The sequence below is a fragment of the Thalassophryne amazonica genome, chromosome 11, assembly GCF_902500255.1.
Source record: "Thalassophryne amazonica chromosome 11, fThaAma1.1, whole genome shotgun sequence".
Classification (NCBI taxonomy): domain Eukaryota; kingdom Metazoa; phylum Chordata; class Actinopteri; order Batrachoidiformes; family Batrachoididae; genus Thalassophryne; species Thalassophryne amazonica.
In genome coordinates this window covers 44,466,067-44,482,464 of record NC_047113.1, presented here as the reverse complement: position 1 = coordinate 44,482,464, position 16,398 = coordinate 44,466,067, and the positions used below count along the sequence as shown (strand labels likewise).

The 16,398-nt window shown below is 40.0% G+C and overlaps 1 protein-coding gene and 1 pseudogene across 1 annotated transcript in view; one reads left to right on the top strand and one right to left on the bottom strand.

Annotated features, from left to right (window-relative positions):
• Positions 1 to 16,398, bottom strand: part of prelid1a (PRELI domain containing 1a) — a 45,063-nt gene that overhangs the window by 11,973 nt on the left and 16,692 nt on the right. The gene's annotated exons all lie outside the window — the stretch shown is intronic.
• On the top strand, positions 8,947 to 15,030 carry LOC117519667 (annotated as a pseudogene).

Here is a 16,398-nt window from a genome sequence, read left to right as displayed (position 1 = left end):
GGGTTGTGTACATAGACTGTATAACATGAATGCATAATGGTGTGCATAATAATGTTATAAACTTATTGTCGTTGTAATAAATGTCTGGTGGGATGCCTTGTGGGCGGAGTTGAATAATAAAACGTAATGGTGTTCAAATGCTTCGGAAATATTGCGACTACAGCCTACCAGTGAAATGGATGGAATGTTAAATGTGCATGTAGTACTGTTTAATCATTACTTTTAATGATGTGAAATATAAAGGTTTCCTGAAACTGCTTGAATTTTGATTTTGAAATGCTCAGTTGATTAGATATTGACTCACTCATTTACAAAAAGGTTGGCTTCTCCACATGATTCTTGTTTTTTGTTTAAGTCATGCAGAAAAACGTAATAAACCAATCAATCAATCTATTTTTTATATAGCGCCAAATCACAACAAACAGTTGCCCCAAGGCGCTTTATATTGTAAGGCAAGGCCACACAATAATATGTAAAACCCCAACGGTCAAAACGATCCCCTGTGAGCAAGCACTTGGCTACAGTGGGAAGGAAAATCCCTTTTAACAGGAAGAAACCTCCAGCAGAACCAGGCTCAGGGAGGGGCAGTCTTCTGCTGGGACGGTTGGGGCTGAGGGAGAGAACCAGGAAAAAGACATGCTGTGGAGGGGAGCAGAGATCGATCACTAATGATTAAATGCAGAGTGGGCATACAGAGCAAAAAGAGAAAGAAACAGTGCATCATGGGAACCACATGATAACACTCAATATTCTTGATTATCTGATTGAAACATGTGTTTTGTTGAAAAAGTTTGACTTCATCCGTGTCAAAATCCAGTATTATGCTTTTTGAACTGGGAGGTCTGTCTTGAAAAGCAGAGGTTTATACTACTATGCACTGAAAATTATGAAAACTGAATGACTCCCAGGGGCAGATCTAGGTTTCTTATGGGGGGGGGGGCATGCTCCCCTGGAAAATTTTGAAATTAAGGGTGCATTTTCCTGCAGTCTCAGGCAATTCAAACATGTATTTGGACATTTGGAACGTATAATTGCTACAATTTTATTAACAAGTTGAGAGGGTGATACATAAAAAAAAAAAAATCTGTTCTGACATCAAATGCCACAGTATTGTTTTATACCTGCATAATGCCAGGTTCCACACTAACAACCAGGCAGGCAAAGTAGAAAGCTGAAAATAGCACATCATATTGGAAATATTATGAGTCTTCATTGTTCAAGATGTTTATCCTTTGGTTCTAAATAACACAGAGGTGCCTGGGGTGAGCCTGAATGAAGCATTTGACAACATCTCAGTGTTAAGTTCCCCTTTAATTGCCTGATTTAACTGCATATTAAAAAGCTGTATACTGCTGCTCTTAAAGTGTAATTTTTTTTAACAGACATTTAAGCATTTCTGAATTTTGAATACTATGGTCAAAGTGTCATGATACAAATCACAAAAAGTATCACAATTTGTGATCTATTCAGTAACACCCTAGTTAGAGCCTAAATTATGTAGTGCTACATGTGTCATCTGCTTTATTTGCTGTAAAGTTGGTTGGACAAGATGAGCACCCCTTATATTTTTGCTCATTTGTAGCCATTGCCCCTATATTTCTCATTGAATTCCTATATTTCCCCTATATTTTGATCAAGCCCTGCTGGGTGCCCTGCATTCAGAATAGCGATGCTTAAGCTTTGGCTGGCATGTTGTAATTCATAATTCATTTTGTGTGTGTCTAAATAGGTATATACAAAGTATAATAAAAGCACACATCAATACATTAAAATGATCCAAAATTTAACAGTTGTAAGAACATTAGATTTAAAATCACTCAATGACTTATATGATTAGAGATTAAATAGAAGCACACATCATGCCTCAAATAATCTTAGAATTAAAATAACATTCAAATACATTTAATAACATTTAAATTGAGGTGGTATAAATCTGTAATAATTGGTTTGAAGGAATTTACATCAGGCGAGAGTACCTTGTGCTCAGGGAGGCTGTTCCACAAACATAAACTCTCTACTAAAACTAAACTTCCTAATATTAAGACGTGATCTTTTCACCTCAACAGTTAGTTCAGGACCTTTAAGGCCATTGTACCTTCGTCTAGTAAATACTAGTGGGGGTCGACTGCCTCAAAACCATGTAAAATTTTGTACATTTCTATTAGGTCACCCCGAACTCTTCTGTTCTCAAGAGTTGTTAAACCCAATTCCCTTAATCTCTCCTTGTAACTCAAATTTTGCAAACCAGGTACTAATTGTTTGCAGTCTTTGCACCTTTTCTAGCAACAATTTACCTTTCCAAAATATGGTGACCATACTTGCATGCAATACTTAAGATGTGGGTGTACATAGCTTTTATACAAACCAGAAATGACTCTTTGTCAATAATGTAAATGCTCTCTTGATCATGCCTAGCACACTATTAGCCTTAGCAGCAGCCTTGGCTTATATATTTAGAAAAAGACAATTTGTTGGTAACTAATACACCTAAATCTTTCTCCTCACTAAGCCCCGGTCACAACCACCGTGCGTTTTTTCGCCGTACGTTTTCTGCGGATGCCCCGGCCCCCCACGTTTTTGTGCAAACGTGGTGAGGCAGTAGCAAGAGCAAGGAGGGAGTACGTCAATGCACACCCCCCCCCCCCCCCCCCCCCCCATACTCCTAGTGAATCTGCAGCTCGACCGCAGCGAAAGTTATGCATGCACTAAAACCTCTGCGGCGTGTCTGCGTGCTCCCAAAACCGTAAGGAGGCAGTACTTACAACGTACGGATCTCAGATTTTGCCCACGTTTTTGAAAGTAGACTGCACGCACGTGCAAGTACAGCGGGTTGTGACCACAGCTTTACAGGATTTTAACATGTTGCCGTTCATGAAATATTCATGACATGGATTTTGATGTAATAGCCATTAATTTGTGGCGTCCTCTAAGCCCCCACCCACCCCCGCGCGCCTTAGATCCGCCAGTGACTCCCTCCTAAAGTAACCACATCGCAATTGCGGAAAACGGAGTTTCGAGGCTACGTGAAGGCAGCACCAGCGTTGTGGACGTACACAGCAGCTCCGGTGTTTCAGCCTGACGCTTTTCACCCAATAGATGTGTTGCCGCTGGTTTTATATAATAATAACAGTAATAATAATAATATATTTTTAAAGCGTTTAAAATGGAAGCTAGCGTTTGTAACATTAGGTGCTGCTGCGGGCTGCCGAGTTTTGGAAAGAGAGAACGAGGTAACGTCTTATTGTTGTTTGTCCGCTGTTGCCGACAGGAGGAGGAGTTTGTTAGTGTTAAAACAGCAAAATGCACAAAGAACGCGCGTGCAAAACATAACGCACGGACACGATGTGACGCGATTGTGTGAAAATTCGCTATTTCCGGGTGGAAGGTTGTTGTTGGCGATGTTTGCCGTTTGTCTCATTGACCTACATATCAGGCGCATCTTTGTGCTCAAAGGCGCCAATTCTTTTGCAGTTTGAAATGAAGCGAGCGCTCGTTGCGCTGCACGAAAGCCAGACAGAAAAAACTGCAACTTTAATGCAGTATACGGTTACTTACGTGTACTGTGGAGTATATTAGTGTTTTAAGTATGTATGCAGGCGTTTTGTTGTCAATACGGTCTGTGCGATGGCGCCAAATCTGGTTGGTCCTTAACTTTAGTTCAACTGATATATATGTATTTTTTAACAGTTCTCTGCAGATCATTTCAGTTAACTTTATTCTGAGGACTGGTTGATCCTGTGCTTTCTTGCAGAAGCAGAACACGGCTATGCTTCAGTTCCACCTCTGAGTCCAGATCACTGCGACAAGAGCTTCAGACAGAAAAATAGGAAGATTTCTGCCAGGTGAACAATGAACAGATAGAACCCCTGGCAAAATTATGGAATCACCGGCCTCGGAGGATGTTCATTCAGTTTAATTATGTAGAAAAAAAGATCACAGACATGACACAAAACTAAAGTCATTTCAAATGGCAACTTTCTGGCTTCAAGAAACACTATAAGAAATCAGGAAAAAAATTTTTTGGCAGTCAGTAACGGTTACTTTTTTAGACCAAGCAGAGGGAAAAAATATGGAATCACTCAATTCTGAGGAAAAAATTATGGAATCATGAAAAACAAAAGAACGCTCCAACACATCACTAGTATTTTGTTGCACCACCTCTGGCTTTTATAACAGCTTGCAGTCTCTGAGACATGGATATTAATGAGTGACAAACAGTACTCTTCATCAATCTGGCTCCAACTTTCTCTGATTGCTGTTGCCAGATCAGCTTTGCAGGTTGGAGCCTTGTCATGGACCATTTTCTTCAACTTCCACCAAAGATTTTCAATTGGATTAAGATCCAGACTATTTGCAGGCCATGACATTGACCTATGTGTCTTTTTGCAAGGAATGTTTTCACAGTTTTGCTCTATGGCAAGATGCATTACCATCTTGAAAAATGATTCATCATCCCAGACATCCTTTCAATTGATGGGATAAGAAAAGTGTCCAAAATATCAACATAGACTTGTGCATTTATTGATGATGTAATGACAGCCATCTCCCCAGTGCCTTTACCTGACATGCAGCTCCATATCATCAATGACTGTGGAAATTCACATGTTCTCTTCAGGCATAAATCTCATTGGAACGGCACCAAACAAAAGTTCCAGATCATCACCTTGCCCAAGCAGATTCGAGATTCATCACTGAATATGACTTTCATCCAGTCATCCACAGTCCACGATTGCTTTTCCTTAGCCCATTGTAACCTTGTTTTTTCTGTTAGGTGTTAATGATGGCTTCGTTTAGCTTTTCTGTATGTAAATCCCATTTTCTTTAGGCGGTTCTTACAGTTCAGTCACAGAAGTTGACTCCAGTTTCCTCCCATTCGTTCCTCATTGTTTGTTGTGCATTTCGATTTTGAGACATATTGCTTTAAGTTTTCTGTCTTGACGCTTTGATGTCTTCCTTGGTCTACCAGTATGTTTGCCTTTAACAACCTTCCCATGTTGTGTGATTTGGTCCAGAGTTTAGACACAGCTGACTGTGAACAACCAAAATCTTTTGCAACATTGCGTGATATTTTACCCTCTTTTAAGAGTTTGATAATCCTCTCCTTGTTTCAATTGACATCTCTCGTGTGGAGCCATGATTAATGTCAGTCCACTTGTGGCAACAGCTCTCCAAGGTGTGATCACTCCTTTTTAGATGCAGACTAACGAGCAGATCTGATTTGATGCAGGTGTTAGTTTTGGGGATGAAAATTTACAGGGTGATTCCATAATTTATTCCTCAGAATTGAGTGAGTCCATATTTTTTTCCCTCTGCTTGGTCTAAAAAAGTAACCGTTACTGACTGCCACAATTATTTTTCCTGATTCTTAAAGCCAGGGTTTGCCATTTGAAAATGACTTTAGTTTTGTGTCATGTCTGTGATCTGCTATTTTTCTACAAAATTAAATAACTGAATGAACATCCTCCGAGGCCGGTGATTCCATAATTTTTGCCAAGGGTTGTACTTGCCAGGGTGTGGGTGTGAAGACTTTTTCATCAAAGTGCTCTTTTTGCCATCTTTACCTCACAGTGATCATCTCTCTTACTGCAGGTCGGTTCACAATGAGCTGGAAAAAAACAGGTAATTAATATGAAACACTGAGTAAATAATAAAAACTAGAGCACCACACTCGTAGAGCGCAAACCTCCGCCAACACTAGTTTACGATTCCACAAATTTTTACCTTGGAAAAAAATTTTCAAGGTCAAAGTCCTGTTAGAAGTGGCTTTTCATAAGCTAAAATATAATACAGGGGGAGGTGATTGTCTAGTGGTTAAAGCGTTGGACTTGAGACCAGAAGATCCTTGGTTCAAATCCCAGCCTAGTTGCTACCGGTGTGTAGTGAACTGCCTTGTATGGCAGCACCCTCACATTGGGGTGAATGTGAGGCATTATTGTAAAAGGCTTTGAGCATCTGATGCAGATGGAAAAGCATTATATGAATGCAGTCCATTTACCCATACAAAAATATATAAAAAGGGCTTTTCAATCTTAAAATCAAATACCTGCTAAATCCACAGGCTCTCAGTCATAAAGCAAAATGTACACCAAATGGGCTTTCAATATTAAATTCAAATGTCCACAAAATCCACAATCCGGATCAGATTCAGATCAAACTTTGTCTGGCAATAGTGAGTGCCAGTCTGCACCTCACTTTCAAATATGAGAGCGATTGGGGCACGTTTGATTAAGATATAATGTCAGTTCTTATCCAATTACATTTTATCCGCAAATCGGTTTAATCGTGTGAGATTTCAGACCGTATAATATTGAGGAAGTGGTGGCAAATATTCGACCATTTCACATTTGGATGTATTACTCCACGCCCTGACCGGTGTTCTGACGCGATGTCATTCCTGTCGAATGTCATTCCTGTCCTCCATGCAGCTGCGCATGTATGTGCATGCGCAATATTGGCGGGCCGCGGAACTGTTGATTTATGTGATGCAACGCACAATTCAAAAGAACAGCAGCTCGGCGCGCTAGCTGAGAGTGAGAGAAATGGGTGAATTTAAGATACCGTACTAAAGTATTGACGTGGATTCTGATACGGAATTATCATTTCACATTTGGTGGATTTTCACTTTTGATGGATTACTCCGCGCCCTGACCACTGTTGGAGCAACGCTGCCTCGGCACGACGGTAAGCCTCGCTGACCGAATTACCTACAGAAAAATAGACCTTGCAAACAATGGAATTCAATTAGAATGGGAATAACCCCGTTGTGTCTGATGATTTACGGATGTTCATGCTGCAATACGGTCGCAAATTGAGCTTTGAAAAGGAGTTTTATGGCGACGTGTTAGCGGAGCTGCAAAATGGCTGTTTGCGACCATATAACAGCATGAACATCCGCAAATCATCAGACACAACAGGGTTATTCCCCACATATACATTAAATGTGGTTTTCAGTGTTAAAATGAAATAGCCACAAAATCTGTAATCTGGATCGGATCCAAATCAAACTTTGTCAGTCGATAAAAGATACCATCCTACATAACGCTCTCAAATATGAAAGAAATTTGACAGAGTTAAGAATTCTTGAAAATTCGTTCAGTGTTAAAGACAGGGATTTTTCCAAGCTTTTCCCTGACTTTGACCTATGACCTTGAAAATTTAATCAGTTGTTTCCCATCAGAACATGAATCTTCAGTAAAGATTTCGTAATGATATATGGAAAATTGTGGGCTCCAGGCTGTTCATAAACAAACACATCAGGGTGAAAATATAAACCCCCCCCAACTTCGTTGGCGGAGGTAAAAATAGTTATGCAGATTCCTAGTTCTGGAAAAATAAAGTGAGAGAATAGATGAATGGAGAGCAAGTCCCATGCAGGCCCTGAGGACCATCAGGATGGTGCTGATCCCCATACACTCAACAAAAATAAAACACAACACTTTTGGTTTTGCTCCCATTTTGTATGAGATGAACTCAAAGATCTAAAACTTTTTCCACATACACAATATCACCATTTCCCTCAAATATTGTTCACAAACCAGTCTAAATCTGTGATAGTGAGCACTTCTCCTTTGTTGAGATAATCCATCCCACCTCACAGGTGTGCCATACCAAGATGCTGATTAGACACCATGATTAGTGCACAGGAGGCCTTAGACTGTCCACAATAAAAGGCCACTCTGAAAGGTGCAGTTTTATCACACAGCACAATGCCACAGATGTCGCAAGATTTGAGGGAGCGTGCAATTGGCATGCTGACAGCAGGAATGTCAACCAGAGCTGTTGCTCGTGTATTGAATGTTCATGTCTCTACCATAAGCCGTCTCCAAAGGCGTTTCAGAGAATTTGGCAGTACATCCAACCAGCCTCACAACCGCAGACCACGTGTAACCACACCAGCCCAGGACCTTCACATCCCATGTTCACCTCCAAGATCGTCTGAGACCAGCCATTCGGACAGCTGCTGAAACAATCGGTTTGCATAACCAAAGAATTTCTGCACAAACTGTCAGAAACTGTCTCAGGGAAGCTCATCTGCATGCTCGTCATCCTCATCGGGGTCTCGACCTGACTCCAGTTGTGTCGTAACCGACCTGAGTGGGAAATGCTCACATTCGCTTGCGTTTGGCACGTTGGAGAGGTGTTCTCTTCACGGATGATGCGAAGGAGATGTGTACACTGCATGAGGCAAATGGTGGTCACACCAGATACTGACTGGTATCCCCCCCCAATAAAACAAAACTGCACCTTTCAGAGTGGCCTTTTATTGTGGGCAGTCTAAGGCACACCTGTGCACTAATCATGGTGTCTAATCAGCATCTTGATATGGCACACCTGTGAGGTGGGATGGATTATCTCAGCAAAGGAGAAGTGCTCACTATCACAGATTTAGACTGGTTTGTGAACAATATTTGAGGGAAATGGTGATATTGTGTATGTGGAAAACGTTTTAGATCTTTGAGTTCATCTCATACAAAATGGGAGCAAAACCAAAAGTGTTGCGTTTATATTTTTGTTGAGTATACTTTTGCGGATAGCATATTAGGACTTGCAACTTCTCGTGTCAGTCCTTCAAGATTAGGCCTCCAGCCAAGGACCTGTTTACACTACCTGTGTGGAATGGAATGTTGCAGATTTAGGAATCAGTCCCCATTGTGCTGGTTTGTAGTCAAAGCCCTATGCCACAGAGCAGTAAATGTCATGGTAAGCCTGGGGGCCACATTTTGCTGCATCCATGCACCATGGGTACTGGATGGTAGCCACACAGGCAGGCAACTGGTCCCCACATGTCTGCTCTAACCATCTATTTGCCGCAGCCAGGAGGAACATGGGTGTCCGCTTGACCTTCTCCACGAACTGGGGTCCTTAACGCTTAGGCACCTATGTGCCAAATCACGCACAGAGAAACATGCCACATGTCCCAAATGTTGACGTTAATGCTCCTTCACAATGGAAGTGACAGTCATACAAATCCTATGCCACAGAGCCATAAATGTCAAGTGTTACTATTTGTACACAGAGAAGCACACACAGCTCCAGATCTCCCAGCCAGGTACTAACAGAGCCTGTTCCCCTTCACGTCTGACATTTGAAGTTTGCGCTCAGTCAGCATCCTCAAAAGTGACATATCAAATTTAAACCCTGCAGACTCCTCGTCATCACTGTTCACCACCAGCAACTCACTTTTCAGTTTCCTTGCAGATTATTGGGAAATGTTCATTTGCAATGTCCAACTGCTTCTGGGGGAAATTTTCTAAAAAAAAAAAAAAAACCTGGCAAAAACAGTTTGGGGGAAATAAGTTCAAATGACCTAAAGTGGATGCGTATTCAGAGGGAGTCTGACTGGTCTGTCATGTCACAGCACACATCAGCAGCACACCGCATCCTGCACGGCCTTGTTGCAGCAACACCTGCGTCTAGATGTGGCTGCGTTCTATCTGTGGTCAGCTATTCTTAACTTCATTATTGTCCCTGTGCAGGTGTCATATTGGTATGTGACATATTTATATTCATGAGTAAATGGTAATATAGCACTTTTCCATCTGCATCAGCTGCTCAAAGTGCTTTACAATAATGCCCATATTCACCCCGATGTCTGGGTGCTGTGATACAAGGTACTCGCTACACACTGGGAGCAACTAGGGGATTAAGGACCTTGCCCAAGGGCCCTTAGTGATTTTCCAGTCAGGCTGGGATTTGAACCAAGGATCCTCTGGTCCCAATGCTTAACCACTAGACCATCATTGTGCTGGTCACACTGGTCCCTAGTAGTGTTGAGTGTTTAGTTTGGTTTCCTACAACAGCATTTAGGGCCACATTGAGGGTTTCTTTTTGTTGTTTGTTTGTTTGTTTGGGGGGTTTTTTTTAGACTTTGAGAAAAAAGTAATAATATTATGAGAATAAAGTCGTAATTTTATTAGAAAAAACTAATGTTACGAGAATAAAGTCATAATATTATGAGAATAACTTGTAATTTTACGAGAATAAATACATAATTTTATGAGACAAAAACTAATATTATGAGATAAAACTTGTAATATTACGAGAATAAAGATGTAATTTTATGAGAGAAACACTTGTAATATTACAAGAATAAAGTCATAATATTATGAGAAAAACTTGTAAATTACGACAATAAGTCGTAATTTTATGAGAAAAACTAATGTCACGAGAATAAAGTCATAATATTATGAGAATAAACTTGTAATTTTACAAGAATAAAGACGTAATTTTATGAGAAAAACTAATGTCATGAGAATAAAGTCATATTATTATGAGAATAAATGTGTAATTTTACAAGAATAAAGATGTAATTTATGAGAGAAAAACTGTCACTGAGAATAAAGTCATAATATTATGAGAATAAACTTGTAATTTTATGAGAGAAAAACTAATGTTACGAGAATAAAGTCATAATATTATGAGAATAAACTTGTAATTTTACGAGAATAAAGATGTAATTTTATGAGAGAAAAACGAATGTTACGAGAATAAAGTCAGATATTATGAGAATAAACTTGTAATTTTATGAAAATAAAGATGTAATTTTATGAGAAAAAACTAATGTTACAAGAATAAAGTTATAATATTATGTTAATAAACTTGTAATTTTACGAGAATAAAGACGTTATTTTTATGAGAGTAAAAACTGCATCGCACAACGAGATCTTTGGAGCACTTTGTTAAGATGTACTTCAGTATAGGTTTTCCAAATAAGGAAATACTTCACCTTTTGGCCCATCTGCACCACATTATCATTAGTCTCAGAACTTTGAAAAGAATATGGAAGCAAATGTGTCTATTACGGAGGAGGAACCACACGGACTTCACCTGTAGTTCCGGCAATTTTTAGCTCCTGAAATCACCTCTTTTTGGATGAGGAGATGGTTGGAAGTGGCAGTCTGCAGGGTTATCAATTCTTGTATAAATACAACTTTATTCTCATAATATGATTTTTTTTTCTCATAAAATGATGACTTTATTCTCATATATTACGAGTTTTTCTTATAAAACTGCAACTTATTCTCGTAATATTACAACTTTATTTTTGTAATATTATGAGGTTTTTTCATGAAGTCTGGGAAAAAAAACCCCTCAATGTAGCCCTTAAAATGCCATCGTAGGTTTCTGTGTGTGGTTTTTAGCACAATTGATTCGTACACCTGCTTTCCAAACAGAAAATTCCTGATTGAGAACACCCATGCCCCATTGATGTTTTACACCGGAGTTTGTGTGAGGGAGGGCATCTGGTGTTTAAAACGGCTTTGCGCACATCTGGGAGGACTTGTACAGTTGCACAATTCCAAATGGGTCTGGGTTCAGTCTTTCTGTATTTGTAAACTTCACCAGCTATATATGCTACAGTGTTTAAGGTCAAGCAAAAATCATGATTCACGGCTATGGAGCTGTTTTATTGTTTGTATGACAAAGTATGATTGTTGGTGTTTTGTTGGTGTGTGCAGACGAGCCTCAGCTGAGGCACTGCCTGGAGCAGCTCAAAAGCAAGTTCCTCTGTCACCGGACTCGATGAGGAACACCACCCTGAACCTGCTGAGACAAGCTCAGCTTCACATAAAGGTACACGCACCACAGAGTCATGTCCTGCTGCAGTGGGGTGACCTCACATTCTAAATGTAATGGGATTTTAAGGCTTCAGATATCTCCAGGTGAGCCCCAATAAACTCGCACGAGTTGGTGGGTTATCTGAAACCACAAGTTAATTAAGCGGACCAAAAAAACAAAAAAAAAAACAAAAATTAAAATCAGTTTACTTTGCCATATTACAATAGGTTTGACATTTGAAGCATGAGTCCTTCCTGGATGGTGATGATTTCTTCATCTAGAGTGGGTTCGGGATCTTGGGCTGCAGGTCAGTGATGAGGGCTTTGTTGCTGTGGGAAGTGTGGCGGACGCGTGTAGAATTCAGGCCCAATCTGAACTGGCAGTAAGGATCTTACTGCCAGTTCAGGATCCAAGAACTTTGAATCGTCAGGAATCTTCCACACAGAATCGTCCACCCTCATCGCTGACCTGCAGCAGCCGGAGGAGGAAGAAGAAATCATTGTCCGCACTGATGATTCCTCCTAAATTTAGGAGGGGCAGTCTAAATTTTTGGGGTCCACAAGTTGGCCGTGCATAAAGCCGAATTGCGACTTACGCGTGCGCAAGTTTACGGGGCTCTCCTGTACATGGGGTTTCATGATGAGCATTGTTAAATTCACAGTTTTAAGCCTGTGCATGTAGGAAGGTATCCCGCCGCTTGTGTCACTAAGGACTAAAAGAACTCATTGATACTTTCGAGACAGAATCTTCAATGTCAAAGATTCAGCTGCCTGGTTCTGATTATTTACAATGTGTTTCCACTGGATCACAGAATTAACCAACCATTCAAATGTTTGCTCATCTAATACCATACCGAGCCGTCAGTGCTGCATGAAACAATTGCAGTAGCTTCTTATGTAAATAGAAAAGAATGATGCCGTGTTTCTACTGAGGTTTTTCTTGTCAGCTGTACCGGCTTATCACGGTGAAGAGAAGGCAGAGCCAGAAGACGAGCTTTTGCTTTGCCAGTCAATTTACACTCATGTCTCCACTTACAGCCATGAGCTTTGGGTAATAACCAAAATGGCAAAACTGCGGATACAAGTGGCAAAAATAAGATTCCTTTGTTGGGTATCTGAGCTGGCATCCGGGGACAGTAAGAAGCTCAAATTTCCTGTAGGAACTTTGAGTAGAGCCGGTGTTCTACTCAAATGAGCTAGCTGAGGTGGTTCAGGATTGGTGAGGATGTACCTGGTTGTCTTCTTAGGAAGGAGGTCTTCCCGGTTACATCCATATGGGAGGAGGCCCCAAAGAAGACCCCAGGACATGCTGGAGGGATTATATCTCCCATTTTGGCATGGGAATGCCTGTGGATCCCCCAGAAAGAGTTATAAGGGTTGTCCGAGGTTAGGGAAGTGAGGGGGAGCTGCTCAGTATGCTGCCACAAAATTTAATGAAAACAAGTTAAGTAGATTTGAGTAATTTAGCTAAGAAAGCAAGCCAACAAATGTGTTTATTACCGTAACACTGACCATAAACAAGTATTGGTGGCTTTGATGACCACCATACTGACGCTTTGGTAACAAACTGACCATTTCATTTGGAAACTACATCTAACGTCAACTAGACTTGCTCCTTATTTTCCCCCATGCATGTAAGATTATTCTCTGTAACACATCCAGCAGGTGGCAGTGTTCACAGATAGGTGCTTATGGTAAATGTATTCATAAGAAAAACAAAGTTGCTTTTTGTGTTGGATGTGGTTGCACCAAAGTTAGCCAACATCTAATGAGTTTATTCTCATTATATACCTTTTTATTTTGGAAACTGACAATATGATGCTTTTATTGCTTTTGAGTTATTGTGTTAAAGAACTGGAGGAATGGACTCATCTAGAGTGTAAATGTGTTGCTGTAAAATGTGACTGAAGGGTTTTTGTTTGTCTCATGTCTTCAGAAGCTGCAGGAGCAGGACGAGCGAGCCGAGCAGCTGAAGGTCCGCCTGCGCTGGGAGCAGAGGGAGCTGAGGTTCCGGCTGGAGCAGCTGCAAAGAGGCTCAGAGAGGATGAGGAACCACAGTCAGGGATCCACCATGTCCTCTGAGCGGTCAGACTCTGACAGAGGTAAGAATCCAGGCGTGTCTCAGCTGTTTTGGTTTGATAATATACTGAGAAGAAAGTTTGTGGTTGTTTAGCGTTTTCATATCTTGTTTCAGTCTTGGAAAAGGTGAACAGCTTCTTGTTTGATAAAATTTTGGGGGGGGTACCTTGCTTAATCATTCATAAGCTTCTCATGATGATCAGGACAAAATGTCAGCAAAGTTAAAACATATAAAACAGCAGCTTTAAATATCTTGAGTGTTTACTGAGGGTTCAGTGATTGACAGAATAGTCATTAAATGAATTTATCAAGAAAACGTCTCAAACATTTTGTGGATCCAGCTTCAGAAACGTGTCATAGTCATTTGACGGTTTTGACGACTGCCCGTCATGAAACTATTATGGCCATTTTTCAATTTGTTCGTTTTTATTAACCTATGGATTTTTTTTCCCTGACCCAAGCCTGACAACAAAACAGTTTTTTTTTTTTTTTTTTTTTGTACAAAACCATTTCATGCCATTAACTGAAAGACAGATATTCAACTGTAATTCCTTAGATCATCTCATGAACACAATTATTTACAATGCTGCAATTTGGTTAGTTTGTTACTAGACGGTAGATAAGGGTTGTTTCATTGAGGCCAATGGGGGTGTGGGGGATTTTTAGGAAAAAAAATGCAAACTTGGATCATGTAGAAACTTTGATTTTTCGACTAATTTAAGATCAAAAATTTCTATTCTCAGTGGTTAATGAAATAGTGACAGGTGATTTAGTTGGGGGTCAAAGGTCAAAATATGTGTCCCATCATTTCAAGGAAAATGTTTAACAGATGAAGACAGAAAATTAGGGTTGTTGGATAAGAGCAAGATCATCTCACTGGACTTGGCGATTACTCGGGTCTGAGTCGTGAGTGTTTGGCTTTTTTTTGCTGTTACCATGGTAACACAAAATATTCCATTGGAGCATTTAGAAAATTTGTATCTTTTAAATTATCTACCAAGAAAATAAAAACTAGACAGAGGAGCATTGATGAATAATGGAACAAATAATTATTTGAAGGTGTAATTGTATATATTGATCATCAACATCAGTTTCAGTGAAAATTTTCTTTTTTTATTCACTGTTGTATTTTATTCAGCGGCTCAGTATGAACCACGTTACAATGCAGTAAGTTTGCTCATATTGACTTCCACTAATGGATTTTTTTGTTTGTTGGGGGCGGGGTTACAGAGGACGTGGAGGTCGATGTGGAGAGCATCGTGTTTGACTGCGTGGACTCTGAGGGACTGAGCATTGTGCACACCGGTGCAGACCACTGCTACTCCAGCACGGACAAAGCCTGGCTATGACGTCCGCGGGGTCACTCCGACGTGGTGGAAGAAAACATTCCAAGAACAGGGAACGAGGGAGAATGTTACTGTACAATAGCACTCAATATTTGAAGGAAGGTGTACATTTCCTTTTCAAAAACAAGTCCAAGAATAATTGGTATAATATTGGTTCTGAATGGGATGTGTCCATTTGCACTGAGTAAGATCAAATCACTGGGCAGGGATGGATGTCAACGTTATGCTCATCATTTCTGCAATCACCCAATACAATAATGGCGTTTTATTCCAGAGCCATAAATGTTTGTAATTAGAGAAGCATACTGCCCCCCCCCCCCCAAAAAAAGAATGAATTAACTTATTTTTGAATAGTATGTCTAAAGTGAAATCTGCCTTAAATCAGATATTCATCATTTTACACTTCTCTTTAGCATTAAGTCATATTCCAGTCATTAAGTCTCAACGTGTAGCCTGCACTTAATCTGTTCAATTTTGCATGATTTCATTATGGTATCATTTATTCTTTTATTTCTTGCACAAAATCTCCACACTTTGCACTTGTTTGATCTCAGAATGGTTGTGGGTATTTTAAACTGAGCAAGTGAATGAAAACTAGTCCATATTTGCACATTAATATCTTAGCATTATGACAAAAAAAAAAAAATCATGAAATGCAGGAATTGGGATGACTTTTGTTTAAGAGCTAACAGAACTCCTTTCAGTCATTGTTAATACTAACCCATGTTTCTGTTGTGTCCTAAGCACTGCTGTGTACTTCATTGCTTCTACAACCCCTGGCAAAAATTATGGAATCACCGGCCTCGGAGGATGTTCATTCAGTTGTTTAATTTTGTAGAAAAAAAGCAGATCACAGACATGACACAAAACTAAAGTCATTGCAAATGGCAACTTTCTGGCTTTAAGAAACACTATAAGAAATCAAGAAAAAAAGATAGTGGCAGTCAGTAACGGTTACTTTTTTAGACCAAGCAGAGGAAAAAAATATGGAATCACTCAATTCTGAGGAAAAAATTATGGAATCACCCTGTAAATTTTCATCCCCAAAACTAACACCTGCATCATATCAGATCTGCTCGTTAGTCTGCATCTAAAAAGGAGTGATCACACCTTGGAGAGCTGTTGCACCAAGTGGACTGACATGAGTCATGGCTCCAACTCGAGAGATGTCAATTGAAACAAAGGAGAGGATTATCAAACTCTTAAAAGAGAGTAAATCATCACGCAATGTTGCAAAAGATGTTGGTTGTTCACAGTCAGCTGTGTCTAAACTCTGGACCAAATACAAACAACATGGGAAGGTTGTTAAAGGCAAACATACTGGTAGACCAAGGAAGACATCAAAGCATCAAGACAGAAAACCTAAAGCAATATGTCTCAAAAATCGAAAAATGTACAACAAAACAAATGAGGAA